General features: G+C 43.9%; 1 long non-coding RNA gene across 1 annotated transcript; it reads right to left on the reverse strand.

Moving 5' to 3' along the window:
* Positions 1-1511: 1511 nt before the first annotated feature.
* Positions 1512-10944, reverse strand: LOC126531139 (uncharacterized). The gene is made up of 4 exons (XR_008612427.2): positions 10677-10944; positions 8742-8787; positions 4021-4398; positions 1512-2000 (listed from the first exon to the last, which is right to left on the reverse strand). It is a non-coding gene; the product is annotated as an uncharacterized lncRNA (long non-coding RNA).
* Positions 10945-17155: the final 6211 nt, after the last annotated feature.

The following is a 17155-nucleotide window of genomic DNA, read 5'->3' on the forward strand; positions in this document are numbered from 1 at the left end:
AGCAATCATCGCTGTGGCTGAATCCCAGAGTAGAGGCCCCAAACGAAAGCGTGTAAGCGCGACGCTAAACATTGCTATCGCTGTCGATACTTCGCCCTTCGGGCCAAACTGCCACCTTTATAAACAAGCCATAAGCAACCTGCTCCAATTACCTTACTTTAGTAGGCTTGCGTGCTATTCCTTTTCCGTCTGTTACTCGAAACGATATTTTAATTAATCTGTGTATATCTATCTGTATATTACCACCTCGTCAATTTTCGTCAAGCTGTGCGTTTCTGAATACTGTACTGCTCATTGTATACTGTCTAATTGCCCGTCCCCTTTCTAATGTGCATAGTCATTACCTGGAGGGTTAAGAACAAATAATTAGGTAACTTTACAATGTAGAGATAGAGGTTCTATGAAGAGACAGATTATAGAGACAGGTAAAAATGCTGAACTGCAGCAGATGTAGTCGAACCTGATTAGCTCAATCACGCTGGGCGACTATTTGGCACCGTGCCGTTTCGAATGGGACGCTATTATATATAGTCAATCATCATAAAGATGCTGGCGCTACTTTACTGCGTGGAAAACTCGGGTGTTAGAGGAACTTGCTTCCTTCTCTGTGACTTGGGCACCATGGCGCCCAGACCGACAGCTAGCTCGTCGGTAGTCTTTGCGTGATTAAACCGTTTTGCTTTTCAGACGGAACTGGCACTGATATTGATCGGAACCACTTCCATTCGCGTGATCGCGCCCGCGAAGATCTAGTCCTTCGTGTCCGGTATGAGCGAACATTCTTCGCTCGATAATTTTCAATGGTCTGTCAACCGTATCGATTCCTCTAAGCGTCTCATCGAGGAACTAATGTTCGTTTTCGGCTAGCTGTCATTTTTGTATAAAAAGAGTGATAAATGCTTTTTGTATGTTGTTTTGTCCTTTGTTTCCGAGAGCACTTTAGGTCCCAAAAGTGGCAGTGTTTTGAGCGAGCGCTGCTGTTATGGCTATACAAACACAGTTTTGACGAAAATTATGCGTTTTAGAACATTCGCACATTCGAACATTCCTTGGGTGAACCTAGTTCACCCAAGGAAAAAGAAAAAGGAGGGTGAGCGAACGTTATTGGAGAACGCTCGGAGTTCTGTCATGGAGACCCATTACCTCACCTATCTTTGTGCAGGAATGAGCCTAGACCACACCAAGTACCACACGAAGTACCACCACACTCTGCGGTTTACCAAACTGATGTTTGTCTCGTCAGGGCAAATGAACATGATAAAGTATTTCCATTCCTTAAGAGCAAGTAATGTAGTTACAAGATATTTGTTCAAATTGAACGAGTACGTTATTATGCTTAGTAGAACCGCGTTCTGTTGTTTGACGTACTTGCGCTGATTACGTGCTGTTATTGCTTACTTATTGACATTGTTGCTCGTTCATTGCTCCAAAATAGTAATGTCGTAACGGCATAAAACTACATCATTTACTACATTCTCAGTTGCTAATATTCAAACAGATAGCAAACATGATGCCGCAATACCTCAATCACTTTATCCGAAAATTCTGGCACTGACGTGAATAAGGGTGACATTACCCAATCATCGCTGCTCATTGCTGTATTGACATTGACTAGCAATTATTTATGCTCGCAGTTGAAGACGTAGATTCTGTTGAATTCTTGTCTGTTGCAGGAGTGTCTGTTGTGGTAGTGCTCAGTCCTTGAGTCGTAGCTGTGGTAATAGTGCTTGTGGCATCAGATGAGCTTTCGCCTGTCGTCGTGGTGATGGGCGCATTGGTTGAGCTTAACATTGTAGACTTTCTCCAGATCTCACGAAGCCGATTTTCGACATTCTTGAAGGCTTTTTCCAACGTTTCCACAATCTTTCTTGTGATATGAGTGTGGGCTTTTTTCTGAAACTTTCTTTGAACTTTCGAAGAACCGAATGCATCCGGCGGGTGACTGATGCTAACGCTTGTCATGTTTACATACACTGTCACCGTGAGACGATCTCCATAACCTGGGAAGATAAAGAGAAGAGAATAGTCAGGGGAAAATGTTCCTCACTCACGCTCGCATTTTTCTGACAGGACTCATTTCACACAACGTTTCAGTGACAATAGCTTTGTAATTCCGTTTTTCACATACTCTATAAAGAATTCGCTATCGTGTCCCGGAATTCAAGACATCGCATTTATTACGCCTACGTCTACACCAGAATTTAACCCGTGCAATGTAAAGCAGCCGACGGCATGTGCATTTTTCAGCAGCTGTTTAAAACAGGTGTGTTTTGCAATTTCATTCAAATGACATGGCAATTGCCTGTATAGCAGCCGAAGCTGTGATTCGTGGCCTTTTTAGCATTTAAATTAAACTTAGTCGGAGTGGCGTTTTCAGCTTATAATGAACAGATTATGAGTGCCCTCCTAAGTAACAATGTTCTCTTTAGTAAAATGCAGAGGATTGCTTTAGACGCTGACGATACTTTGCTGAGATTTTTCGCTTGGCTGTCGGGAGCTAATGAATTGTTACGGTTCTTCAACTAGTATCATCAGTATATCAGCGGATGCCTTTCTGCATCTATCAGTCATTGCGTAGATTCAGCGCATCGACTTTTCTCCCATCCAACACCTCCAACTCACGATAGACACAATGCTCAACCCATGCGCTCCTTATGTTAATTGACGTGCTTAGGTGGGCTCAGACTCCTTGATATTGTGTGCCTTGTATGTTATTTTCTTTACTATTATATTTCAGAATATAAAAAGCTTGTGTTGTGAAGAAGACGCACGCAGTACTGAGGACATTACCGTCACTCTGGCAAGAGGCTCGAGCTGTGGTTGCTGTTGGTTCCGGGAACTAGGACTGTTGGCTTTCTGCGTGTCCAACATCAATTGACAACTCCTATTAAAACACCCTTAACATTTGTCAGTTTTATGTATATTTTCGCGAAACATAAAACAGGAAGGGAGCGCTCGAAAACGATCTTCAGATATAGACATAATTTCTTGGATAACTTCATGGAAGCGATTGAAGAAGTCAGCTTATCCGAAGGCACTTTATCCGAGTTTAAGAACTTCGTACAATACGTAACGACTCGAAAAGTCCTGAACCATCCGGATTCCTCGGCTTCATATATTCCTGGTAGGGCTCATTCGGGCTGGATGCGCTGCTCTCCGGTGATCCTCGCATCTTGGAGAAGGGACCGCAACCGCATCCCTCAAGCACGGCCCCGTTGTTCGGCCCCGACGGACCGGCTGGTCATTTGTCACCAAATCTGAACCTGCCAGGTAGCGAGGGCGGACCACGAGTGCCGTATTCTTCAAGTGGAGATGCAGGCGGCAGACCTACCGGACGCAGACGTGTTCCAACACATGCACCCTAATTCCTCCTCGACTTTGTACGTGCTGCCGGCCTGCCCCCTCCCCTCTGCTTTATTTTTTTTTCTAGGCCTACGCGCTCTCCTTATAAGAATTTAACAACTCCCACTACATCTCGTAGCAGTATGAAGCGGTCAAGGAAGAAATGCAGACAGGTTTTCTCTAAAAAAATAGCTAGCGCTCTGCTATTGCATTATAGTGGCACACACTTTACAAAATCAGCCGCTATTTATTATCCGTTGAACCTCGCAAGCATATCGTCACTTTTAAAGCGGCCCCGTCGCCACTATTTGCCCTCAACGGCATTGTTGCCAGTCATGCTTCAATATAATATGCACACTATAAACTAGTACGCCGTCGTGGCTTAGCGGCTACTACCACGCAGAGTAGAGTTCGATTCCTCGCCTCGGTAGACTACTTCCTTAATTGAATGTTGAATAGTCCGCGCACTATGGCTTCGGAGCACGATAATCTACTCTAAAGTGGGAAAATCTACAGCTGTCTACTGTACGACGTACCGCATAGCCGGTGCGTAGCTTTGTGACGAAGACCTACTTAGCATCGGCTTTCACGCCGTTCCCGTACTAAGTGGCCTTCTCTGAATAGAATAGGAGTATCATTTAAAATATATACATCCGATAACAAATATTTGGTACGTACCTTTGTAACCGGGTGGCTTTAGCGTGATGGAAACATGTACGCTGCCTTTCGTGACAGTAGCGCTGGCATTGAAGTTTTGCTCGAGATTGGATGCGTCTTTTTTCCGTGAGACAGCGTAGAGTGCAATGCTTCGAGAAATATCGAAGTAGCAGGTGGTCAACACGTATTTGCGTTTAGTCACTACGGTTCTGCATTCGGCATCTCGTGCTTCGGCCACGCGTAATAGAAGCAAACCTTGAGAAAGGCTAAATTTGTACTTAACAAAAAAGTATGGCCTGAAAGAAAACTTTATGTCTTCCAATCGAATAGAACTGTTTCCAAGACTGTCAAGAACGCTTTGCCGCACGTCGTCTTCTCTGACGGCTGGTGTCACATGACCTGAAAAAAATTGTAAAGGGGAAATCATTGTGTGGCTAATTACCTCATGGAAATAAAGAAAACAACGCAGAAATTGTGCGCTAATGCTCTGAAATATATTTTTAAATAAATTATACGGTTTTACGTGCCAAAACCGCGATTTGATTATGAGGCACGGCGTAGTGGGGGGCTCCGGAATAACTTGGACCTGTTGGGGTTCCTCAACGTGCACCTGAATCTAAATACATGGGTGTTTTCGCATTTCGCCCCACCGAAATGTGGCCGCCGTGCCCGAGATTCGATCCCGCGATCTCTGGCTTAGCAGCCCAACACCATAGCCACTAAGCAACCATGGCAGGTAAATACATTGTTCCGAAGCCGCATGCAGCGGTATCACTGGGATCGCAAATATATGAAAAAATAGACAATGAAACCCACGAAAGCATGGAAAAAATAAATCGTTATGCTTGATAGGAACGGGCAAATAAATATCGTATTTAATTGGTACATTACGCTTTATTTTAACGTATAAATAAAAAGCAACACGAAAATGAAAATGGACAAAAAGATAACCTGCCGCAAGTGGGAGTCGAGTCCACATCTTCCGCATCACGCGTAGGGTTCTTCAGCAATCAAGCTAACACAGCTGTCATCCACCTATCAACTTTCTTGGTGCTTTATGTATGTGTACAAAATTATACCCAGGAGTGTTAGCCATTGCCACGCATGGCCAAGGATTCGGATGTGCTACGTTCTTTGAACTGCAGGCTTCACGTAGTACGTGAGCTAGCAACTGAGCGATAACACTCGTATGCTACACCTCGTGGCATCAAGACTGCCAGATCACAAAGCCTTGCCATGCAATGAGCGCATCGCTGCAATGCCATTTCTGCTCAAACACGTAATAAAAGTGTTCACACACCCGTCTTCATCATCATCATCAGCCTGGTTACGCCCACTGCAGGGCAAAGGCCTCTCCCATACTTCTCCAACTACCCCGGTCATGAACTAATTGTGGCCATGTTGTGCCTGCAAACTTCTTAATCTCATCCGCCCACCTAACTTTCTGCCGCCCTCTGCTACGCTTCCCTTCCCTTGGAATCCATTCCGTAACTCTTAATGACCATCGGTTATCTTCCCTCCTCATTACGTGTCCTGCCCATGCCCATTTCTTTTTCTTGATTTCAACTAAGATATCATTAACTCGCGTTTGTTCCCTCACCCAATCAGCTGTTTTCTTATCCCTTAACGTTACACCTATCATTCTTCTTTCCATAGCTCCTTGCGTCGTCCTCAATTTAAGTAGAACCCTTTTCGTAAGCCTCCAGGTTTCTGCCCCGTACGTGAGTACTGGTAAGACACAGCTATTATAAACTTTTCTCTTGAGGGATAATGGCAACCTGCTGTTCATGATCTGAAAATGCCTGCCAAACGCACCCCAGCCCATTCTTATTCTTCTGATTATTTCAGTCTCATGATCCGGATCCGCAGTCACTACCTGTCCTAAGTAGATGTATTCCCTTACCACTTCCAGTGCCTCACTACCTATCGTAAACTGCTGTTCTCTTCCGAGACTGTTAAACATTACTTTAGTTTTCTGCAGATTAATTTTTAGAACCACCCTTAGGCTTTGCCTCTCCAGGTCAGTGAGCATGCATTGCAGTTGGTCCCCCGAGTTACTAAGCAAGGCAATATCATCACACCCGTCTTAGAAAACTCAAAACACCGCGAAATGTTATCGAATGGAAAAACAAGAAACGTATACGATCAACATTAGCTATGTGTGCCTCCTGTTAGGTGCGCAGTTTTCGTTTCCTTGGAAACTGAACGCTACTAAACTTCTTTCAAATGCCCATGCTTTTGTTGACGTATACTGCAAGAACGCGCGTAATATTTGCAGATATAATATTTGAGTTTGACCAATAATCAGAGTTTGACCTGCAGGTCTCAGCCATGCCTGAGCCGTTTCTCCTTCGTTGTTGCACGATACCCTACGGTGGCGCAGGTTTCACATGCGTTAAACGAGAAAAAAAAAATCTCGCAATTCTTTGCAACCCAAAGTGCGTTTTGCAGCGACATCGAAAAGCGGCCCTTTTAATTATGCACAGTATCAATTTCATTCACGTCTGATGAGTATTTGTAGATACCACTAACGCCACCAGCATCACTGCGTTCGTCAATTTCACTATTCACATGGAGTAGCCTTGAGCGTCGCAGTGCTTTGTGCGCTATCAACAGCAGTACTCGTGCACTGCGGCGAAGCGAACAGTCTGCACTTCACTGTCTATCTAAGGCAGGGCTTTGTAAGCGGTCCACCCGTCGAATACGGCAGTGCCTTATTCTGGGCACGTCGTTAACCGGAGGCAACACACAAAACCCCTCTGCGCGTACACGGCCTAGGAGCTGGGCCGCGGGTACGTGCTTTCCCTTCAACACAAGCAAACCTATGCGATACGGAATACCAAATACTAAAAGGCGTCGCCTCGTACTCGTAGAGTTGTGCTCGATCGAATCTCTCAGCAACAGCTGTGCATCGACCATCCAATTTTCTGCGTATCTGGAGAACCACTGTTGGGCTACTTCGTCTTTCTTAACCTGCGCTTAACTTCGCTTCTTCGGCTTTGTATGCTTAAATTTGTTTTTCGCAGTGCATATTTACCGTAAAATTCCGAGCAAGAGCTCCCTATGGTGAAAGATAATCCGAGAAAGTTCGGGGGGGGGGGGGGGGGGGGGGGAGGATTTAAGGGTTATTGGCCCAGAATCCGGCGGCCAACGAGCTAGGCCTATACCGTCTCCCTGCGATGGCAGGTTCGCCTGGCTTTTTTCTTCGCTTCCGTCGCCGTGGATAAAATCAAATGTATTGCACTTTACGAGCGACATAATTGTGTACCCGTTGTGCTGATCAACATAGGCGCTTTATTACGAGCTGTACGCGGTCGTGTCGCAAGCGCCACAAGCCTCCGATGCTCAAAATTTTGCGATATGTCTTCCACACCACATTGCGCATCGCAAGGGCAATCTCACAATCCACTGTTCTCCGGATCGCCTGCTCTCATTTCATAGATATCCTGACCAATCAGCTGGCTAGATTCTCGAAGTTTCAAACTGTCTGGAGTGAACTGCTTTATAGATGTTTATTTTATTTCTGTAACAAGACAAAAAGTTTACAGGCCAAAAAATGCAATGTGGGAATATATGTTAATGCGAAGCTTTGTGCAAACACATTGATCGTGAATAAATGTCTACTAAATCTTTATTACACGAATACCAACTGTAATGTGGGATCTGCGTAAGATATGGGAAAACGACAAGGGTTCACGTTGAGACGCGTTTGGGTTACAACACTTAAGTTACTAGAAGCTTGCAACAATAAAGCATCCTTTATTGACGTGTTGACGTGTTTTCGTCAGGAGTTCGGCACGTTCATGTTGATACGCTGGTCGACGATGCCATGCCGGGTGGAGCATTGAGAAGCGTGAATAGTGGCCTATAAAGACTGAAGTAGATGTAGCCGCGGATCTTTAAATTGGGAAATCCCTTTGCGAACGCATGCATAATGACACATTTTTTGTGTGTGCTTTTGGTATTTGTAACAGAATTTATCAGGTTTACCAGGTCGAGTAACAGTGTTTCCTATATGACCGCAGGAGACCATTTGTTTCAATTTTATACACCACACTGCAGTAGAGAGGCAAACGAATCGCTTCCTATGAGAGCACGTGAAATGCGTTGTATTTGTTGTGAAATAAAGCGAGCTAATGAAGACACGCTTCTTTGAGATCTGTTCACTTTCATTCCATTCACCTATTCTTCCATTCCCTCAAGACGTCTGTATGATTTATAGTACATGTGTACAGGTTTTGTGTCGATTTATTGTTTAGGCGCGCAAAACAGGTGTGTGCTCACTCGCATTACATTGCAGGTTAAAATTCAGGTATACCACCCGTTCCACCGTATGAAGAAAATCACCGATCGATCCCAATAATGCTTCACATTTTTACACTTTACATGATGTTCATTACCGTATCGCGGCTATAACGCCGACTACAATGACATCGACAATACAGCTGCAAAATACCTATAACCGGTGTCACTATAAAATAAGCTGTTCACTTATATCAGTTCTGGTGACATCACTGGCTGTTAGGAACAGAAAAGTTGGAAGCGCAGTTGATTGCGTATATTGCAGAACAAATCCCGAACATTAGTGTATAGAAATCGCATGTGCATCAGAAGATCTGAGATGCAAACACTGTCATTGCAACTTCACCTGAGCATTAACAGATAGTGATCGTTCTAAAACAACTCTGTACAGAGCCCAAACGACTCCTTCAACTTTTTAAGAATATAATAAACGTTCTTACCGAAAGCTAAAAGAGAAGTAGTCAGATAAAACAGACTTGATTTCATCTGCAATCAATGGAAATGTTTGAAATAAGTTAGGCAAGTTATATAACTCCATTGGGTGACGTTACCCTAATGGCTGAATTTAACGACGTGATCACAAGCCGTCCCAAGATTCATGTACGTTCTGGTTCTGTCATTATACCAAAATGTATTCATTGAAGTGAGCTATCATTGCGTGGACAGTTTTTACAACTTCTAGATAAACATAATTTGCAGCAGAGTGTGTCATGACCAATTCATATTACATAATCGCCAAAGTGCAATAAGCCGAAGGCATTAAGCATATCATTATTTGATTTCCACCTTCGGTATAACCAGACCCGGTTACTGAGACATACTTCCATTCTCATGTGCTGTTAATAATATACAAACTCTTTGACCTTTGAAACACTGTTCGCACACGCCCCCTCTTCTATAATCCTGTATAGACTTTCACAGTACGCGATACATGCAACAGGTTGTTGAGTAAGGGGAGTAAGGGCTGACGTGTGCGTACTAGACCTATAAGTAGAAACTTCGAGCAGTTTGTGCTATTTATGTACTTATTTCAACGTCCTGTTCGCTTATGCTCAACAACACGTCATAAGTATGGGCCTGCAAGAAATGTGACCGTCGACGAGTTGTATGGGGCGCATGTGAACGATGTTAAACCAGATTGCACGATTTTACTACTCATGCATGCGCTAACATCCAATGACAGCAGTTTGCCTATCAGCAATTAACACCCATATGTTCAACATTTACGACAGTGCTGTCTATCATGTGAGTACTAATAAGTGACCTGAGTTCGATGCTGCTGGCCTTCTAAAGTTTGACAATCGGGCTATCTACGTACAAACAGCACTCATTTTCTTTCCTTTTTTGCAAAAACTTGCGGTTCATTTTCAATGGGCGGGGGATGGTAAACCGTACGGCAAACCTGCCGACTCGCAAGCGTGGACGTAGCACCGCCTGTTTTATTGAGATAGCAATTATAGGGACACTCCGGGCGCAATCTTTTCCGTCGCCGTCGCCGTGTGGTTCCCTATAATTTCCAAGGGCTATAAAATCGTCGCTGCGCGCCGTACGTTGTATGTGCAAGTGAAAGCGTGCGAGGGTGCATGAGCCGGCTCAATCGCGGCTCAATCTCGCGCACGCAACGGAGGAAAGCATGGAGGAAGCGCGCCGTCTTCCGTCATGCGCTAGGCTCCGGGGGGAAGGTAGGGAGGGTGGGCGCGTTCTACTCCGGGCCCCCTCAGGGCCGTGCGCGCCCGTCCAGACCGGTGTGTCTTGAAAGTCACCTGCGACAGGGACACATTCTTCCGCACGCGGTTTTTTTTTTTTTTTTTTTGTGGCTTAGTTCCCGTTGATGCAAGACGCAGCACGAAGGTCAATACGCTCGCTAAAGCTGCCGTGCTTCCTCACTCCAGAGTTTTGACAGTGAGTTTCCGCGGCCATCGAGTGACATGTGTTAATGTGTGCTAACGCGCGCGTGGCACCATGCTTGTTAATTTATTTAGTATGCCTACGTTTACAAGTTTATACGGCCGATAAAACTGCTATCCTTACTTCGTATAGCTGTCCACTAATTTGCTATCACAATCGATGCTCCGCTTTTCCGGCGAAGTGCGACTTTTTATGACATCAGTTCAAAAATTCAAGCACATAGTTGAATATGGGTGGATAAACAACAAATATTTTACCAGCACAAGAGCTAGAATAAGAGAATAATATGTTTCCGGACTGTCGTTAAGAAAGTTTTTCTTCTGGTACCCTGAGCTTAAATAACGTATTTAGTCTCATTCGCGCCGGCCGCTTCGAATACAAAGTGCAATATTGATACTTATATATATGGTAAAAGAAACTCAAAGAAAGTATGCAGGCTCAACCCCGCCAAGTACTACTAAACTTACCTTTACAAGCTACAGAGTTCACCGCTATTCCTAATGTAACCTAGCACGTCGATTCAACAAATGAGAGCTGCACTTTATATTATTGAATTTGTAACCTCCTAATCTGATGGTCTTGCAGCTCCGACAAGCTTCTCGTGCGTGGTGAACCGTCTATTACTCTAGAAGCACAGAAGAAATAGTTTTTCGGGCGGTGAATGCTTAACACTTAATACGTTTAACTGGCTCTGTCGACCGAAGTGAGGACCACTGCAAGATTCAAGCTCTCATGCTATATGAACAGGTCAGTTTTCACAATGTGCTACGTGTTAGTACGTAGGAAAAGTTCTCGCAACAAAAGCACCTCTATGTGTCACCTAATTTTTTTTAGAACATCTCATTCAAACATCACCTTGTTGCGGAGCACGAAAGACTGCACAATGCAAGTTTTCAGAAATGTCCCTTTGTGTTGTCGACCTTGACACAATGATGCATTAAGCTCCCGCTTTGCACCTGAGGATACGTAACTTGCCATTTCGGGACGACCAGCACAGGTCACAACACAGTATTTTGGCGCTGTAAAGGTGTGTAGAGCTCATATTTATGATCACCTTGGCGAAATGTCAGTGCAAGGTGTTTCGTAGCAAGGATAAAGGTCACAACACCTCGCTTACGGCGAGAGCGCTGGCTTTTTCGTTCGACGTTGGCGCCGCGAAAGTAGGCGTCTTGACGTCATCATGGGATCACTCTGCCCCTGGCCACAGCTGCCACCTGCGCAGATAGTGCTTCTGGCCAAGACAACGCGGGTGAAGCCAAGCGGTACCGTCTTAGCACATAGTATGAAGTAACGCGCAGCAAAAACAAACAGCGGTCCGTTGTGATGTACGAGGCTGATACAAGTGTGGTTATCTGTCGGCGGATGTATGAAAGCGTCGTATGCGTCGGTTAGAAGTTCGACGATGGGATCTATGTGCGGTTTAGGCACAAAACACAATCCATTTGCTCCGAACAGCTCTGTATCAGCTATACTCGTGTCCTTTCAAAGGTTCTTGTGCGCGGTTATTCTCCGAACACTGCCTTGGAATCATCGACTAATCATATTTAATTAAAGTTAATGTGCCCTAAAAGGTCATTGGTTCATCACGTATTACTTTTTTATGCTTCTTGTGTTGTCGTACCATTTTAGTGTCCAGTAGTTCCTATTGTCGCCTATGCACAGAATTATTGCAACGAGGACTCGGCCTTGCTAGTTATTTCTAAGCCTTGCATGCGAAAATATGACAGCGCTAGCAGTGGCGTAGCCAGAAATATCGTTCGGGGGGAAGGGGGGGTGGGGCTCATGTTGCAACTCGGCCTTTAGGAGGAAGCTTTAGCTCGGGTGCTGCGATCTAAATACATGTAGAAGAGGAATTCGTTTTTCTCGGCAACTGCTGCACCAAATTTAGAGCTTTGTTGCATTTAAAAGAAAAGCTTGTATTGACTGCTAGTTTCGAATTTTTCATTCACGTTGTCAATTCCTTATTAAAAATTGGCCAAAATGGCACATTTTCAAAAAACGAAACTATCAAGTTTAGAACTCTGTAACTAAACAATGAAAAATTATATCATAATTCTGTAAGTTTCATCTAACAGTACATCTACAGCGTACAAAATTGATATGTTACACATGATACTCAAAAAATGAGTATTATGAAAATACGGCTTTTGCAGTACCCTTGTACACAACGTAACCAATTCACGTAAGGTACAAATTGACATACGAAATTTGTCCGCTTTGCTGTTTATAGAACAGAAATATCTGTTTTGATTCAGAGCTATTAGATTGTAAACGTTGTGCTTCTGTTTTTTTTTTAACTTTCAAATTTTTTGAAATATTTTAAACAAAATGCAGGCCCTAAATCAAAATTTCGCTTCAAACGGGTACTAGAATTTAACTTTCTCTCTTAAATGCAACAAATTTTATTCAAAGCGATCCAGGAGTTATCTCAGAAAAGCGTCTGTGCTTTTTACATGTATTTGAACAGGCCGCGTTGGAGTTGGGCCCGAGCTAAAGCTTCCTCTTAAACAATTTGTCGAGAGAACAAATACATGACTAATAATTGCATTGCCATTGACAAAGATGCCGCAAACGAATTCTTGAACGCTACGCACTGTCAAAACAAGCCAGGTATTTATTTTTCATAAAAAAATAAACTCGTATGTGCCAAAAAGTTTGTCCAAAATAACTGATATCAATGCTTCCACGTTTTTTTGTCTGTTTAATAAGTAAAGAATACATCACGCGAACTTTAGAACTATATCAGTTCAAAACTAGCAAAGCAGTGCATACCGTTAATATGAAAAATGTAAAGGCCATGAAATGAACAAGTTGAGGACAAATATGTTAATGTCATTCTTTGTCATATATCTTTGTCATTCAAGAACCGTGTTTACATTCTTGTACATATGCAACAGCCAGTGAAAAATCTCAATGATGCGGTCATTTGTTCCAATGTATTACGCAGTAGCAGCTGTCACCGGTCGTGTATCGTGAGTAATTGCACCGAAATTATAGTCGCAACAGAGAGCACGTATAAAAAGCAGGAGTTCAGCAAAATGTACGAGGGCGAGTAAAATGAAAGTGAGCCAATGCGAATATATGACAAACGAGGTACTTTATTTAAAAGTAGTCTCCATGAGCATTTAGACGTTCATCCCATTGAATAACGAGTCGCGTGATTCCCGTCTCATAAAACTCCTTGGGTTGCTGCTTCAAAAAGTCTGTAGCTGACTCTTTCACGTCATCGTCCTAGACGAATCTGGTTCCCTTGAGCTGTTTTTTCGGTTGCCCGAAAATGTGGAAGTCGCAAGGTGACAGGTCTGAGCTGCATGGCGGATGTTACAGCGTTTCCCACTTGAACTATACCAGTTTTGTAGTAACCACATCAGCGAGGTGGGGACGAGAATTGTCGTGGAGCAAGATGACACCATTACTCAATTTTCCACGTCGTTTGTTCTTGATTGCGACACGCAGCCGTTCCGGCGTTTCGCCATATCGGAAACAATTGATATTGTCTCCATGTGTGCGTGTTTCTTTTTTTTTCTCTTTTTTTAGCGTTTTCCTCTCTGCCATCTTTCTAACCCCTATCCCCCATCCCCAGTGTAGGGTAGCAAACCGGAGACTCATATCTGGTTAACCTCTCTGCCTTTCCTCTTCACTCTCTCTCTCTCTCTCTCTCTCTCAAGATTTAGCAAATTCTATCAGTAATGGCCCCTGACGCCCGAAAAAAAAAGTCAGCACCTTTCCAGCGGAAATGACGGCCTTTGCTTTCTTTGGGTGTCGTGAATTCGAATGTTTCCACTGTAAGCTCTGCTGTCGTGTGTCAGGCTCGTAGTAGTGCCACCATGGTTCGTCCCCGATCACAATTGCAGAAAGAAGTCGTCACCCTCATTGTGATACCGGATCAGATAAGTCAAGGCAGCGCCGAACTTCTCCGTCTTCTGGCGGTGGTTCAATATCTTGGACATTCATTGTGCACACAATAGCCGATAACCGAGATATTCATGAATTATGGTGTGAAGCGAACCGTGATTGATGTTCACGCGCTCTGCAAGTTCATCGATGCTTATCCTCCGTCCTTGTCTGATCAGCTCATCAACCTTTGCAGTTTTGTTGTGGGTGATTGCACGATGGCTTTGACCCGGTCTTGGATCATCTTTGCAACTTTCACGTCCTTCTTTGAACCGTTTGCTCTAACACTTCACAGTGGACAATGAAATGCGATGTTCAACGTACACGGCAGCCATACGGCGACTAATTTCTTTTTGGCAAATACCTTCAGCTGTCAAAAACTGCATGGCAACAGGCTGTTCAACTTTTTGAGTGTCATTTATGTCACGCAACCATGCTCAACCCAGTGTATGAGAGCACTAAATAACCTTTATCCTCACACCTGCGTGTCACTTTTGTAAATGAGAGATACCTTTCTGCTTCGCGTATGCCTCGCAGATAATGAACGGAACCATTATTGCGCGGGGTGGGTAGGTTCACTTTCATTTGATTCGCCCTCGTACATAAAAAATGCGAAGATACAGCTTGGTAAAGGGCAAAGAACTCTCGCGATCTCCCGATTAGCAAGGTAGTCATGCAACACTTCGCTCCGTTTGCAATGTGGCGCAGGAGACAGATTGTCTGCGCCAGTCAATATAATGCGAAATGAAAACTCGCATAGAGGTGCGCTTAAATTTCGCACTAGGGCATATCGTAATCGTCGGTGAATTTTTTCTCCATTTATCATCCTTCCTTAGTGCAGGGTAGCTAACAGTAATTGAATATGATTAGCTTCCCTGTATTTACTTTGGCCTTACTCTCCCAAATTCGCGCCTTCTGAGGACAGTTGCAGTGTTATATTCAACCGTGAGTATATGCACAATTTTTTGAAGCACCTTAAGAAAATGTATCTATTTCGAGGAAGAAACGTTCACCGTGACCTTTTATATGAGTTTGTGCGCTATGCTGGCTTCAACTCTATCCGATACTGTCGCATAAAATTTCATTCTACCTTTTCTGAAGCGCCATTATGATAGACAAGAGACTATCAGCGCCCATGAGGTACCCATGCCGCTGGGACACTACTCACAGAATATGTACTGTGCCTGAGACATGGCATTATTATTTTCTGCACTGATCTGGGCGTTTTTTTATTTACTATCTTGTGGCGAAACATCAGGATACATTCAGTCAATGTCTAGCTTCTCGAGGTAATGGTGTATAGAACCTTGGAGCATGACTTACTTTATTGCCCTTTAAAGTTTGTGGGGTGCACGAATGATCAGTGGAAACGCCGACACACCAGGAGCAGCCGAAAACACAGTTCTATAGGAACAGATTACTGTAGTGCACGGGCTATAAGAAGCATCGTAGCATTCCTGAATTCTTTAGATGAATGTACAGCTTGTTCAAGATACCTTCTAACATTACTGGGACGCTGCTTCGGCGACGTCACTTGGCGATGACGATGCAGTCAGTGCTGCTGAAAAAAAACTAAAGTTATCCTTTTTTACTTATCTTACTTTATCGCCGAACCGGGGGTGGTTGATGGAGTGTAAAAAGAAGAAGAAAGGGCAAGCACATGTGGTAATTTCTAATTGAAGTTACCAGAAAACAAATGAACTTTGATGTATTGCATCACTAAAGTAACTTGATTACCTGAGATACGTGCCTCGTCAGTTACCTTAACCATGAGGAAATAACATTGCTTCTCATTCTGTGGCTTTGGTTATTCGTTTTTGAGCACTTTTCATTTGGGTCGTATGGGCACTAGCTGTGCTATATACTTACGTTCAAGTCATTTTTTTTTTCAATAAGTTGCCAGCTAGTGCCGGTGCTTGCCGTTTTTCTTTCTAGTCCCTCGTCTTTAGCACTGTCTGAAAATACCACACGAATCAAAACCACCAACTCGCCCAACCTTTCACATTGCACAGAAATAAGCATTGTTCTAGCGCAAAAGGACACAAATGTCGTCTGTCTTTTTTGACGTCTTCGCTAGTCCATGTCCTTTTCGGCTACGGCAACGTTTAGCGCTTCTGCACGCTTAGCTGACGGTTAGCTACCACTGAAACACACAGAGTTTTAATGTCATCTGCTATGTCAGCGGTGAGAAACTTCAAGGAAGACGCCTATGCGGTGCCCCACATCCACAGTGGATAGCTTCCTTCCAAGTCGTATTAGTGCAGCACGGCTTACTTTTGGCCGGTTTCAAAACTAACAAGGTTAAAAGCGTGTTCGTTCTGGCTGGTTGGTCCATATTGTAATATGCAGTTTCAAACAGCGCGACACCGGACGCAGTACTCTGTCCTGTGATTCCTTGGTTGTGTCCTGTGTCGCGATGTTTAAAGCTGCTTATAAGTTTCTTTTCATGAAAACGTGCAGCCCTTGAACTTGAACGCAAGATATCGTATAGACGGTTCTCGAGGTACCTGAAACTCTAGCGTTCACCTGTGTTCAAAGTCACCACTGAAGCATTATTTGAATTGAATAGGGGCTAGACTGAACGTAATCTTATTTGCAAAATACGTGAGAGTAGCTGTCATTGTGTAACCCGTGCCACAGGCCCGGCGCAAATAGTTGTACATAAAATCTCAGCAAAGGTTACGTAATCTTGCTTAGGATTTTACCCTTGTAACTTGCAATGCACGATGGGTGGCCCACCTTCTCATTTGTGGTTTCTATCATCATCGCTATAGTCAGCACTTTTTCAGCTGTTGTAGCTCACTTCTACAAAAACATTTAGTGCCATTGCACTTTGTGAAGGTGGATGATAAGCGAAGCTGTGTATGTGGGCACCTTAATGGCAAACTTTCCATTGCCGGGCCTCAAACGCTCCATGCATATAAATGGAAGGTGAAGCGCGACTAATCTCTACTCCACGATGTTGACCCTCGGAAGATGGTGAGGCACCGGGGGTATACGCGCGCATGTATAGTTGCGAAACATGGCACGACCCCTTTCACTAACGAATTCC

This window comes from Dermacentor andersoni, chromosome 5 (assembly GCF_023375885.2).
Source record: "Dermacentor andersoni chromosome 5, qqDerAnde1_hic_scaffold, whole genome shotgun sequence".
Lineage (NCBI taxonomy): Eukaryota > Metazoa > Arthropoda > Arachnida > Ixodida > Ixodidae > Dermacentor > Dermacentor andersoni.